Source organism: Scyliorhinus torazame, chromosome 12 (genome assembly GCF_047496885.1).
Source record: "Scyliorhinus torazame isolate Kashiwa2021f chromosome 12, sScyTor2.1, whole genome shotgun sequence".
NCBI lineage: Eukaryota > Metazoa > Chordata > Chondrichthyes > Carcharhiniformes > Scyliorhinidae > Scyliorhinus > Scyliorhinus torazame.
Window position 1 is genome coordinate 134,499,042 of NC_092718.1, and position 13,491 is coordinate 134,512,532.

At 48.2% G+C, this 13,491-nt stretch overlaps 1 long non-coding RNA gene across 1 annotated transcript in view; it reads left to right on the forward strand.

The window, feature by feature from the left end:
• The first annotated feature begins 454 nt into the window (after positions 1-454).
• LOC140387239 (uncharacterized) overlaps positions 455-13,491 on the forward strand; it is an 82,738-nt gene continuing 69,701 nt past the window's right edge. The window contains exon 1 of the long non-coding RNA XR_011933801.1: positions 455-653. This is a non-coding gene — a long non-coding RNA (uncharacterized lncRNA). The remainder of the gene's footprint in view (positions 654-13,491) is intronic.

Below are 13,491 nucleotides of genomic sequence, written 5' to 3' on the forward strand. Positions count from 1 at the left end.
GAGAGTGATGGGGTGAGGGAGGGAGAGAGAGAGACAGACAGAGAGATGGGGTGAGGGAGGGAGTGAGAGAGATGGAGGGAGGGAGGGAGAGAGACAGGGAGAGTGATGGGGTGAGGGAGGGAGTGAGAGAGATGGGGGGAGGGAGGGAGAGAGAGAGAGACAGGGAGAGTGATGGGGTGAGGGAGGGAGTGAGAGAGATGGAGGGAGGGAGGGAGAGAGAGAGAGACAGGGAGAGTGATGGGGTGAGGGAGGGAGAGAGAGAGAGAGACAGAGAGATGGGGTGAGGGAGGGAGAGAGAGAGATGGAGGGAGGGAGGGAGAGAGAGAGAGATTAGTGAAGTGTATTTCATCCTTCCACAAGGTGATTTGGCCAAGGTGAATCCAGCAGTGGGTGGAGACTGCCTGCTCAGCAGCAGTGAGCTGACAGCAGATTGGCTGTGAGCTGGGATGCAGGAGGTTCTCCAGCTGCTAGAGAGAGCCTCCCGAATTTGAGTCACAGCAGAGACAGTGCGTTCAAAGCAGACATCTTCTCCAGTGTGTGAAGGCAGCAGGACCGACTGGCTCTCCTCTGAAGCAGCTGAGACAGGCAGTGCCAACACTTCCTATCCTTCAGTCAGCTCTGCGAGTGCCGGACACAGCACCGTCACTATGGGGGTGAGTGAGCACTGAGTGTGGGCCAGCATCTGTCTGCCATCACTGACGGCAACATTGAAGATGGGAAATGGAGTGGGGGGATTGCAGGTCTGCAGTGCGGGAGCAAAGCGAGGGAGTGATGACGGTGATGGGAGACGGTGATGGGAGACCGAGAGAGAGACAGAAGGATGGAGTGAAAGTGAAAGGTAGACAAGAAAGAGGAGAATAGAGACATGATGGAAAGGATACACTGATAAACTGAGCAAGGGACCAATAGAGGTGAATAGAGAGACTGAAGGGAAGGAGAGAGCCGCAGACAGACAAACCGAAATACAGAGAGAGAGAGAGAGAGAGACAGACCAAGAGAGACAGACCAAGAGAGACAGATAGAGTGAGAGACAGATAGAGAGAGAGACAGACCGAGAGAGACAGATAGAGTGAGAGACAGATAGAGAGAGAGACAGACCGAGAGAGACAGACCGAGAGAGACAGGCAGACAGAGACAGACAGACAGACAGAGAGAGACAGACAGAGAGAGAGACAGACAGAGAGAGAGAGACAGACAGAGAGAGAGAGACAGACAGACTGAAAGAGACAGACCGAGACAGACAGAGGCAGACCGAGAGAGACAGACTGAGAGAGACAGACTGAGAGAGACAGACCGAGAGAGACAGACCGAGAGAGACAGACAGACAGAGACAGACCGAGAGAGACAGACCGAGAGAGACAGACCAAGAGAGACAGACCGAGAGAGACAGACCGAGAGAGACAGACCGAGACAGACCGAGAGAGACAGACCGAGAGAGACAGACCGAGAGAGACAGATAGACAGAGACAGACCGAGAGAGACAGACCAAGAGAGATAGACAGAGAGAGACAGACCGAGATAGACAGACCGAGATAGACAGACCGAGAGAGACAGATAGACAGAGAGACAGACCGAGAGAGACAGATAGACAAAGAGACAGATAGAGAGAGACAGATAGACAGAGAGACAGACCGAGAGAGACAGACCAAGAGAGATAGACCGAGAGAGACAGACCGAGAGAGACAGAGAGACAGACCGAGAGAGACAGATAGACAAAGAGACAGATAGAGAGAGACAGATAGACAGAGAGACAGACCGAGAGAGACAGACCAAGAGAGATAGACCGAGAGAGACAGACCGAGAGAGACAGAGAGACAGACCGAGAGAGACAGATAGACAAAGAGGCAGATAGAGAGAGACAGATAGACAGAGAGACAGACCGAGAGAGACAGACCAAGAGAGATAGACCGAGAGAGACAGACCGAGAGAGACAGATAGACAGAGAGACAGACCGAGAGAGACAGACCGAGAGAGACAGACCGAGAGAGACAGAGAGACAGACCGAGAGAGACAGATAGACAAAGAGACAGATAGAGAGAGACAGATAGACAGAGAGACAGACCGAGAGAGACAGACCGAGAGAGACAGACCGAGAGAGACAGACCGAGAGAGACAGACCGAGAGAGATAGACCGAGAGAGACAGATAGACAGAGAGACAGATAGACAGAGAGACAGACCGAGAGAGACAGACCGAGAGAGACAGACCGAGAGAGACAGATAGACAGAGAGACAGACCGAGAGAGACAGACCGAGAGAGACAGACCGAGAGAGACAGATAGACAGAGAGACAGACCGAGAGAGACAGATAGACAAAGAGACAGATAGAGAGAGACAGATAGACAGAGAGACAGACCGAGAGAGACAGACCGAGAGAGACAGATAGACAAAGAGACAGACCGAGAGAGACAGACCGAGAGAGACAGACCGAGAGAGACAGACCGAGAGAGACAGATAGACAGAGAGACAGACCGAGGGAGACAAACTGAGACAGAGAGCGAGACAGAGACACACCAAGATAAGCAGAGACAAACAGTGATAGAGAATGAGATAGTGACACACATAGATTGACAGAGAGAGACAGTGACACAGAGACAAACATGGGGAGATACAGAGTGAGACAGAGAGCAGCAAATCAGAGACGCAGAGAAATAAAGACGAGAGAGAACGTGAGAGAGGTGGAGACAGAGTAAGACAAACCGAGAGAAAGAAAGACAAAGTGGGCGAGCATTAGAGAGAGGTCGAGAGAATGTTGAGGTGGAGAATGTATGAGGGGGAGGAGATGGAAAAATTGAAAGAGACAGAGAGACAGGTGAAGAGATGGAGAAAGGATTGATGGAGAGAGTGTGAGAGAGACAATCTGTGAAATGATTCTGTGAAATAGGACTGGACATTGTCTCTCTCTCTCTCTCCCCCTCTCTTTCCTCCCTCCCCGTCTCGCCCTCTTTCCTCCCCCTCCCCCTCTCTCACCTTTCCTGCCTCTCCCCTCTCTTTCTCCTCTCCCTCCCTGTCTCCCTATCTCTCTCCCCCCTCCTCTCCCTCTCCTCCCTGTCACTCTCTCTACCTCCCCCCCCCCCCCGCTCTCTCCCACCTCTCCCTCTCCTCCCTGTTTTTCTCTCTCTCCCTCTTCTACCCCCCCCCTCTCTGTCCCACCTCTCCCTCTCCTCCCTGTTTGTCTCTACCTCCCTGCCTCCCGCCCTTCTCTCCCTTTCCCTGGAGCTTGGGCTGATGCTGCCCATTCAGCTGGCATTGCCAGCCATTTTGACTGCCTGACAGGATGTGTGTGCTGCAGTGAGTGGCTGCTCGCTCTGTACGTGAGTGAGGAAGGTGCCCGGCTGCAGATGCTCCATCACGGAGTACTGCAGAGCTGGCTCGGAGCCAGACTCCCGCCCGCCCAGCAACACTGCAGAGATGAAGGGGGATGGGAGGCAGCCAAGGTCAGCCAGGTTCAGCTTTGTGAAGTTGATCTCCATACACATCTGGCTGTTCGTCCACTGCAGACACCCAACCAGCAGCCCAGTGCGCAATTAACACACTTCAATCTTCCTCCCCTTTCAAATCTTCCCAGCTAGGAATTAATACCTCTGCTTTTTCAATGAAAAAATATTTATTATCCATCTTGGCAGATAGCCATTTCTGCTCTTTCTGTGCGTGTGTGTCTCTCTCTCTCTCCGCCTCCTTCCCTCTTTCTCTCCATCTCTTTTTATATTTCTCTCTTCCAGTAGAATGTGCCTTGCTTTATCATTCTCTCTCTCTGTCTTTCTTTCTGTTTCTCCATCTGCCTCTTTTTCTGTATTTCACTCTTTGTCTCTCTCTTTGTTCTGTCTCTCTCTGTCCCTCTCCATCTGCCTCTTTATCTCTCTCTCAATCCATCTCTCTGCATATTTCTCTGTCTATCCCTCTCTATCTCTTTTTCTATATTTCTCTGTCTCTCGTGTCTCCCTTCATCACCCTCATTCTGTCCATCTCTCTCTGTCTCTGTGTGTCTCTCTTCGTCACTCTCATTCTGTCCATCTGTCTGTCTCTCTCCCTCTCTCTGTTTCTCTCTCTGTCTTTATTTTTCTTTCTGTCTCTGCCTGTTTCTCTCACTTTGTCTCTCTCTCTTTCTCTCTCTCTGTATCTCTCTTCTCTCTCTCATTCTCGGTCTTTCTTCGTATTTTTCTCTCTATCTCGCTTCCAATTTCACCCCCCCTCACAAATCCTGCACAGTCCCTATGTATTAGCAGCAGTGTGCCTCTCTCCGCCACCCAGTCTCTTGTGCAGTGTGTCAGACGGTGCGCTGGCGTGGGTTTTTGCTGCAGAGTGCCGACACTGCAGTCCCCCCTGAGCCGCAGTGCCTCACCACCAGTTGCTGGCACCTGCAAATTGATCACGTGACAGTCAGTCAGGGAAGGCAGTGCACTGTTAACCCTCGAGTGCCCAGCACAGCTGCCCCACCAGGCAGGCACTGGTGGGTGAGTGAGTGAAGCCTGGGGAGACGGGTGTCCCCTTGGGGCCGGTCCTGGCATCTCTGCAGGTGAGAGACAGTGACAGTGCCCTGCAGTCTGCCATGAAGATGCCATCCTTCATCCGGCCGCACATTCTGCTGTGGCAGTGTCGACACCAGCACTCACCATGCGGCACCTCGTGGTTAATCAGCCCAACACAGAAGTGATGCAGCCTGGGGCTGAGACCATGGCACATTGGACAACCACTGCCAGGATTTAGACAGGTGGTTTTAACACAGTGGAATTCCCCAAGGTGTTTCAGAGTGGCATAAATCAAACAGATTGAACAGTAATCCTCATAAGGAGATCTGAGAACAGGCTATCAAACACAATGTCAAAGAGGTGGGTCAAGCTTGAGTCTTAAATAAGAAGGGAGAGAGAAAGAGAGGTGGAGATCTTCATGGTGAATTCAACAATCTCAGCCCCGGGCAGGTATAAGCACAGCCGCCATTGATGGAGTGGGTCGTAGGGACTGGAGGAGATTCAAGAGATAGGGAGGGTTATAGGGGGCTGGAGGAACATAGAGCATACAGTGCAGGAGGCCATTCGGCCCATCGAGTCTGCACCGACCCACTTCAAGCCCTCGTTTCCACCCTATCCCCGTAACCCAATAACCCCACCTAACCTTTTTTGTCACTAAGGGCAATTTAGCACGGCCAATTCACCTAACCTGCACGTCTTTGGACTGTGGGAGGAAACCGGAGCACCCGGAGGAAACCCACGCAGACACGGGGAGAACGTGCAGACTCCGCACAGACAATGACCCAGCGGGGAATCGAACCTGGGACCCTGGCGCTGTGAAGATAAAAATATAGTGAGGGTTGTAGGGGTTGGAGGAGGTTACAGAGAAAGGGAGAGTTGTAGGGGCTGGAGGAGGTTACAGAGATATGGAAGGTTCGAGGGGTTGCAGGTGGTTACAAAGATAGGAGGGTTTTTGTGGCTGAAGGAGGTCACATAATCGGGAAGGTTGTAGGGGCTGGAGGAGATAGGGAGGGGTAGGGTGGCTGGAGGAGGTTACAGAGATTGGAAGAGTTGGAGGGGCTGGAGGAGGTTACAGAATTGGGAGGTTAGTAGGGGCTAGAGGAGGTTACAGAGATAGAGAGTGTTGTAGGAGCTGGTGAACATTACAGAGACAGGGAGGTTTTGTGGGACTGAATGAGGTTACAGTGATGGGGGGGTTGTAGGAGCTGGAGAAGGTTACAGAGATTGGGTGGATTGTAGGAACTGGAGGAGATCACAGAGATAGGGAGGGTTGTAGGGACTGGAGAAGAGTACAGAGATAATGAGAGTTGTAGGGACTGGAGCAGGTTACAGAGATAGGGAGGTTGTAGGAACTGGAGGAGATCACAGAGATACTGAGGGCTGTAGTGGCTGGAGGAGGTTTCAGAGATAGGGAGGGTTGGAGGAGCTAGAGGAGGTTACAGAGATGGGGAGGGTTTTAGGGGCTGGAGGAGGTTACAGAAATTGGGAAGGTTGAGGAGGCTGGGGGAGGTGACAGAGAAAGGAGGGTTGTAGGAGCTGAAGGTGGTTACAGAGATAGGGAGGGTTGAAGGGACTGGAGAAGGTTACAGAGATAGGGAGGGTTGTAGGGACTGGAGGAGGTTACAGAGATTGGGAGGGTTGTAGGGACTGGAGGAGTTTACAGAGATTGGGATGGTTGTAGGGGCTGGAGGAGGTTACAGAAATAGAGAGGGTTATAGTAGCTGAAGGAGGTTACACAGATAGTGAAGGTTGTAGGAGCTCGAGAAGGTTGCAGAGATAGGTTGGCTTGTGGGAGACTGGAGGATGTTACAGAGATAGAGAGGGGTTATAGAATCTGGAGGAGTTTACAGAGATAGGGCCTCTTGTAGGGACGGGACTGGAGGAAGTTACAGAGATGGGGAGTGGTGTCAGGGCTTGAGGAGATGACAGATATGGAGGGTGCTAGGAGCTGGAGGAGGTTTCAGAGATAGGGAGGGTGGTAGGGGCTGGAGGAGGTTACAGAGATCGGGAGGGTTGTAGGGGCTAGAGGATGTTACAGAGATAGGGAGGGTTGTAGGGGCTGGAGGAGGTTATAGAGATAGGGATGGGTTTAGGGGCTGGAGTAGGTTACACAGATAGGGAGGGTTGTAGGGGCTGGAGGAGGTTACAGAGACAGGGAGGGGTTAGGGGCTGGAGGAGGTTACACAGATAGGGAGGGTTGTAGGGGCTGGAGGAGATTATAGAGATAGGGAGGGGTTTAGGGGCTGGAGGAGGTTACACAGATAGGGAGGGTTGTAGGGGCTGGAGGAGGTTATAGAGATAGGGATGGGTTTAGGGGCTGGAGGAGGTTACACAGATAGGGAGGGTTGGAGGGGCTGGAGGAGGTTACACAGATAGGGAGGGGTTTAGGGGCTGGAGGAGGTTACACAGATAGGGAGGGTTGGAGGGGCTGGAGGAGGTTACACAGACGGGGAGGGGTTTAGGGGCTGGAGGAGGTTACAGAGAAAGTGATGGGGATGAGGTTATTAAAATGGAGGCCTTGCTGATCTGGGAGACAGTAATACTGCAGGAGCAGAGGGGCGATGGGTGAACGAGACTGGGTGTGAATCGGGGCTGAAGCTGGTAGACTGGAGCTGGCCAGGAGCGCAGCGGAGTGGGAGAGACTGGAGTGTCCTGGGGAAGGATTTCGGATGTAGGTGGACAAGGGAACCCACGCCACCCCCACACCCTGAACCTTCTCCCACTGCCTGGGGCACCCCGCTTGCTACACTGCGTCCTTGGTCAGCTGCCCCTGTGGGTGAGACCTCCGAGAAAGCTGCCGTGAAGTGTGTCATTAACACCGTTCTCCTCAGTGTCCTGATCAAATCAAACTCGTGCATAATTCAGCACCATCTCCTCCATAATTTATCAGGCAGCTGAAGGAGCCATTTGCAGAAATGAGTATTCAGCCTGTTGGCTGTAAGGATATTGTCGGCTGGCCTGGTATACGTTTATGTGTTTATATATCCCTGCCAATGAAGTGTTCTGGTTGAGAAGTCACTCTTATGCAGGTGCCGTGAGAGCCACTTTGCGCACAGCAGGATCCCACAGAGAGCCATCCGATAACAGCCAAGACCATAGGAGCTAGAGTGGGCCATTTACTCAAAGAATCCCTTCAGTGCAGAAGGAGACCATTCGGCCCATCGAGTCTGCACTGAACCTATGAAAGGTCACCCCACCTAGGCCCTCTCCCTTGCTGTATCCCCATAATCCTACCTAACCTTTGGACACTAAAGGACAATTGATCATGGCCAATCCACCTAACCTGCACATCTTTGGACTGTGAGAGGAAATCGGAGCACCCGGAGGAAACCCACGCACACACGGGGAGGACGTGCACACTCTACACAATCATCCAAAGCCGTAATCAAACCCAGGTCCCTGGTGCTGTGAGGCAGCAGTGCCAACCATTGCGCCACCATGCTGCCCAGTTGAGCCTGCCCCCCCCTCCCCCCCCCCCCCACTAAACCTGATCTCAGCTGACTCCTGCACTGTCCCTGTATCTCTTCATGTCTTTGCCAACAAGAAATCTGTCTGTCCAAAGACTGAGAGAGGCAGATTTTTAATCGGCAAGGGAATTGAGGGTTTTGGCAATAAGGCAGGAAAGTGGGAGTTGAGGATTATCACATCGGATCAGTCACAATCTGATCCGACGGCGGGGCAGTCGACTCGATGTGGAGGGCCTGCTCAGGTTGACATCCCAGCCTGACGGCTGGAGGAGTTTAAATTCAAACCTGGTATTAAAAGTTGCTTCAGTAATGGTGACCGCGAAAATGTTGTTGATTCTTATTAAAATAAGCCACCTGCCCCAGTGGGCAGCAAATCTGCCATCGTTACCCGGCCTGGCCTACGCTGTGACTCCAAACCCACAGCAATGTGACTGACTCCCAAATGTCCTCAGAAATGGCCGTGGAGACACTCGGCTGCGTCTATACACCCACAAAGTCTGACTGCTGCGATTCAAGAAGGCAGCTCACCATGACTTCCTCGAGGGCAATTAGGGATGGATAATAAATGCTGGGCCTAGCCGGTGTTGCCCACATCCTGTGGATGAATAAATAAAAGGAAAATATGTTTCTCCAATTCCCTGTGGTGGGGTTCGCTGCCCAAGGGTTGAGCAATATCAGGAGAAGGAGCCACTCTCTCAAGTGCAGCCTGGTGTTAAGACACCTGAAAAGTGTCATTCGTTCTCAGGCCAGTGGACAAAACGTTGAAGGCAATTTTTCAGCTAAATTTATCCCAGGCCTGACCCGCATTTCCACTGATTTTATTCTGTCCATCAAGATACCAAAGGATCTTCTGAGATTCAAGGTAATGACAATTGTTATGGCCCATTAGTGGTCTATGCAATGATAACTGATTAAACCCTCTGGGGTTCTATAGACTCTTAATTGGTTTGATCCATTGCGAATCTATACGATGTGAACTGGTTTGATCAATTGGGAATGTATAGGATATTAATTGGGCTGATCCACTGGGAATCAATTTGAAACTGGCTTGATCCATTGAGAATCTATTGGATGTTAACTGGTTTGATCCATTGGGAATCTATAGAAACTGGTTTGATCCATCGGAAATCTATATGGTTTGACCATTGGGAGTCCAGAATGTTAACTGATTCAACATATTGGGATTCTATAAAATGTCAACTGATTTTATTTATTGGAATTCTATAGCATGTTGATTTGTTTGATCCATTGGGAATCTATAGGATGTTAACTGATTTAGTCAATTGAGAATCTATAGGGTGAAAGCAAACTACCGCTGATGCTGGAATCTGAAACAAAACTAGAAAATACTGGACAATCTCAGTGTGTCTGACAGCATCTGTGGAGAGAGAAGGGAGCTAACGTCTGGAGTCTGGATGACTCTTTGTTAAAGCTGGAGAGAACTGGAAATAGGGTCAGGTTTATACTGTTGTGGGGGGGGGGGGCTGGATCTGTGGGATGTTAACTGATTCAGTCCATTGGGAATCTACAGATTATTAATTGGTTTGATCAGTTGGGAATATATGAAATCTGGTTTGATCCATTAGGATTCAATTGAATATTAACTGATTTAGTCCATTGGGAATCTATAGGATGTTAACTAATTCAGTCCATTGGGAATCTACAGACTGTTAATTGGTTTGATCCATTGGGAATCTATAGAAACTGATTTGATCCATGGGGATCTACATAATGTAAACGGGTTGATCTGTTGGATTCTACAGAATGTTAACTGAGTGGATCCATTGGGATCCTGTAGAACGTTAAGTTTTATCCATTGGGAATCTAGAATGTAACTGAGTGGATCCATTGAGATCCTATAGAATGTTCACTGTTTATTCATTGGAAATCTACAGAATGTGAACTGATTTGGTACATTGGGAGTTTATAGAATGTTATCTAGTTTGATCCAGTGGATTCAATAGAATGTTAACTGATTTGATCCATTGGGATTCTTTAGAATACTAACTGGGTTTAATCCAATTGGTTATATAGAATGTTAACTAATTAAACCATTGAGAATCTATAGATTGTTGACTGATGTGATCCATTTGGGATCCTATAAAATGTTAACTGGTTTGACCCAGTTGATTCGAAACAATGTTAACTGATTTGAACCATTTGGATTCTAAAGAGTGTTAACTGATTTTGTTAACTTACTTGAATCATTGGGATTCTATAGAACGTGAACTGATTGGAATCATTGCAAATCTATAGAATGTTAACTAATTTGAATCATTGGGATTCTATAGAATGTTAACTGATTTGAACCATTGGAAACCTACAGAATATTAGCTGATTTGAAAAATTAGGAATCTATCGAATATTAACTGATATGAATCATTGGTCCATTGCGATCTTATAGAAAGTTAACTGATTTGATCCATTGGGAATCTATAGACTGTGAACTGATTGGATCCATTTGGGATCCTATATAATATTATCTGGTTTTATCCAGTTGATTCTATAGAATGTTAATTGGTTTGAATCATTGGGATTCTGTTGAATGTCAACTGATTTGATCCAGTGGATTCCATAGAAAGTTAACTGGTTTGAATCATTGAGAATCTACAGAATGCTAACTGATTTAGTAAATTGGGATCCTATAGAACATTAACTGATTTGATCAATTGGGATTCTATAGAATGTTATCTGATTTTATCCATTTGGTATCCTATAAAATGTTAATTGGTTTAATTCAGTTGATTCTATGAAATGTTAACTGGTTTAAATCATTGGGATTCTGTACAATGCTAACTTATTTGATCCAGTGGATTTTATAGAATGTTAACTGGTTTGAATAATTGGATTCTATAGAATGCTAACTGATTTGATCCATTGGGAATCTATCGAATAATAATAGTAATAATAATCTTTAGTGTCACAAGTAGGCTTACACTGCAATGAAGTTACTGTGAAAAGCCCCTAGTCGCCACATTCCAGCACCTGTTCGGGTACACAGAGGGAGAATTCAGAATATCCAAATTACCCAACAGCACGTCTTTTGGGACTATTGGGAGGAAACCGGAGCACCCGGAGGAAACCCAAGCAGACTCACAGTGACCCAAGCCGGCAATCGAAACTGGGACCCTGGCACTGTGAAGCCACAGTGCTAATCACTGTAATGTTAACTGATTTGAATCATTGGGATTCTATAGAATGTTAACTGATTTGAATAATTGGGATTCTACAGAATGTTAACTGATTTGAATCATTGGGATTCTATAAAATGTTAACTGGTTTGATCCAGTTATGGTATGCTAACTGGTTTGAATCATTGGTATTCTGTAGAATTGTAACTGCTTTGATCTATTGGGAATTAATAGAATGTTAACTGGTTTGAATCATCGGGATTCTGTGGAAGGTTCACTGATTTAATCCAGTGGATTCTATAGAATGTTACCTGATTTGAATCATTGGGATTCTATAGAATGTTACCTGATTTGATCCAGTGGATTCTATAAAATGTTACCTGATTTGATCCAGTGGATTCGAGAGAATGTTACCTGATTTGATCCAGGGTATTCTATAGAATGTTACCTGATTCAATCCAGTGGATTCTATAGAATGTTACCTGATTTGATCCAGTGTATTCTATAGAATGTTAACTGATCGGAATCATTTGATTCTATAGAATGTTACAAGTGGTTCCCTGATTTGATCCAGTGGATTCTATAGAATGTTACCTGATTTGATCCAGGGTATTCTATAGAATGTTACCTGATTCAATCCAGTGGATTCTATATAATGTTACCTAATTTGATCCAGTGGATTCTATAGAATGCTAACTGATTTGATCCAGTGGATTCTATAGAATGCTAACTGATTTGACCCAGTTGATTCGAGAGAATGCTAGGTGGTTTGAATCATTGGGAATATATAGAATGTTAGGGGAATCCGAGGGGAGGCGGTGGCACAGCGGTATTGTTGCTAGACTAGTAATCCAGAGACCCAGGATAATGATCCGGGGACCTGGGTTCAAATCCCACCGCGACAGGTGATGGAATTCAAACTCAATCAAGTATCTGGAATTTAAAAGTTTAATGATTATCATGAAACCATTGTCGATTGTTGTAAAAACCCATCTGGTTCACTAATCAGCCATCCTTACCTGGTCTGGCCTACATGTGACTCCAGACCCACGGCAATGTGGTTTACTCTTAAACGCCGTCTGAAATGGCCACTCAGTTGTATTCAACCACGACAAAAACACTAAAAAGGAATGGAACTGGAGGGACCACCGGCATGGAACCAGGCACCGGAAACGACAACGGCAAACCTGCCAACCTTGCTAAGTCCTCCTCACTAGCATCGGGGAGTTGTATCAAAGCTGGGAGAGCCATCTGACCAGCAGGGCAGACCCAGCAGAGGTGGCAGCACACTGGTATACAGTCAGCAGGGAGTTTCCCTGGGAGTCCTCAACATCGACTCTGGACTAATGGCTTCAGGTTAAACATGGGCAAGGATACCTCCTGCTGATGAATCCGTACTCCTCCATGTTGAACACCACTTGGAGGAAACACCGAGGTTGGCAAGGGCACAGAATATGCTCTGGGTAGGGGGACTTCAGTGTTCATCACCAAGAGTGGCTCGGTAGTACCACCACAGACCGAGCTGGCCGGGTCCTAAAGGACATGGCTGGTAGACTGGGACTGCAGCAGGCGGGCAGGGAACCAACAAGAGGGAAAAACATGCTTGACTTCATCCTCACCAACCTGCCTGCTGCAGATGCATCTGTCCATCACAGTATCGGTAGAAGTGACCACCGCACAGTCCTTGTGGAGACACAGTTCCGTCTTCACATTGAGGATACCGTTCATCGTGTTGTGTGGCACGACCACCGTACTAAATGGGATAGACTTCGAACCGATCTAGCAACTCGAGACTGAGCATCTGTGGGCTATCATCAGCAGCAGGATTGTATTCAACCACATTCTGCAACCTCATGGCCCAGCATTCCCCCACTCTACCATTACCACCAAGCAGGGGAACAACCCTGCTTCAATGAAGAGTGCAGGGGAGCATGCCAGGAGCAACATAAGGCATACTGAAAAATGTGTTGTCGACCTGGTGAACCTACAACATTGGACTACTTGTGTGTCAAACAGCATAAGCAGCAAGTAACAGACAGAGCTAAGCGATTCCACAACCAACGCACCCAATCTAAGCTCTGCAGTTCTGCCACATCCAGGACAATTAAACAACTCACTGGAGGAGGAGGCTCCACAAATACCCCCATCCTCAATAATGGAGGAGCCCAGCACACATGTGCAAAAGACAAGGCTGAGGCATTCACAACAATCTTCAGCCAGAAGTGCCGAGTGGATGATCCATCTCGGTCTCCTCCGGAGGTCCCCAGCATCACAGATGTCAGTCTTCAGCCAATACGATTCACTCCACGTGACATCAAGAAACGGCTGAAGGCACTGGTACTGCAAAGGCTGTGAACCCTGGCAATATTCCAGCAATAGGACTGAAGACTTGTGCTCCAGAACTTACCGCACCCCGAGCCAAGCTG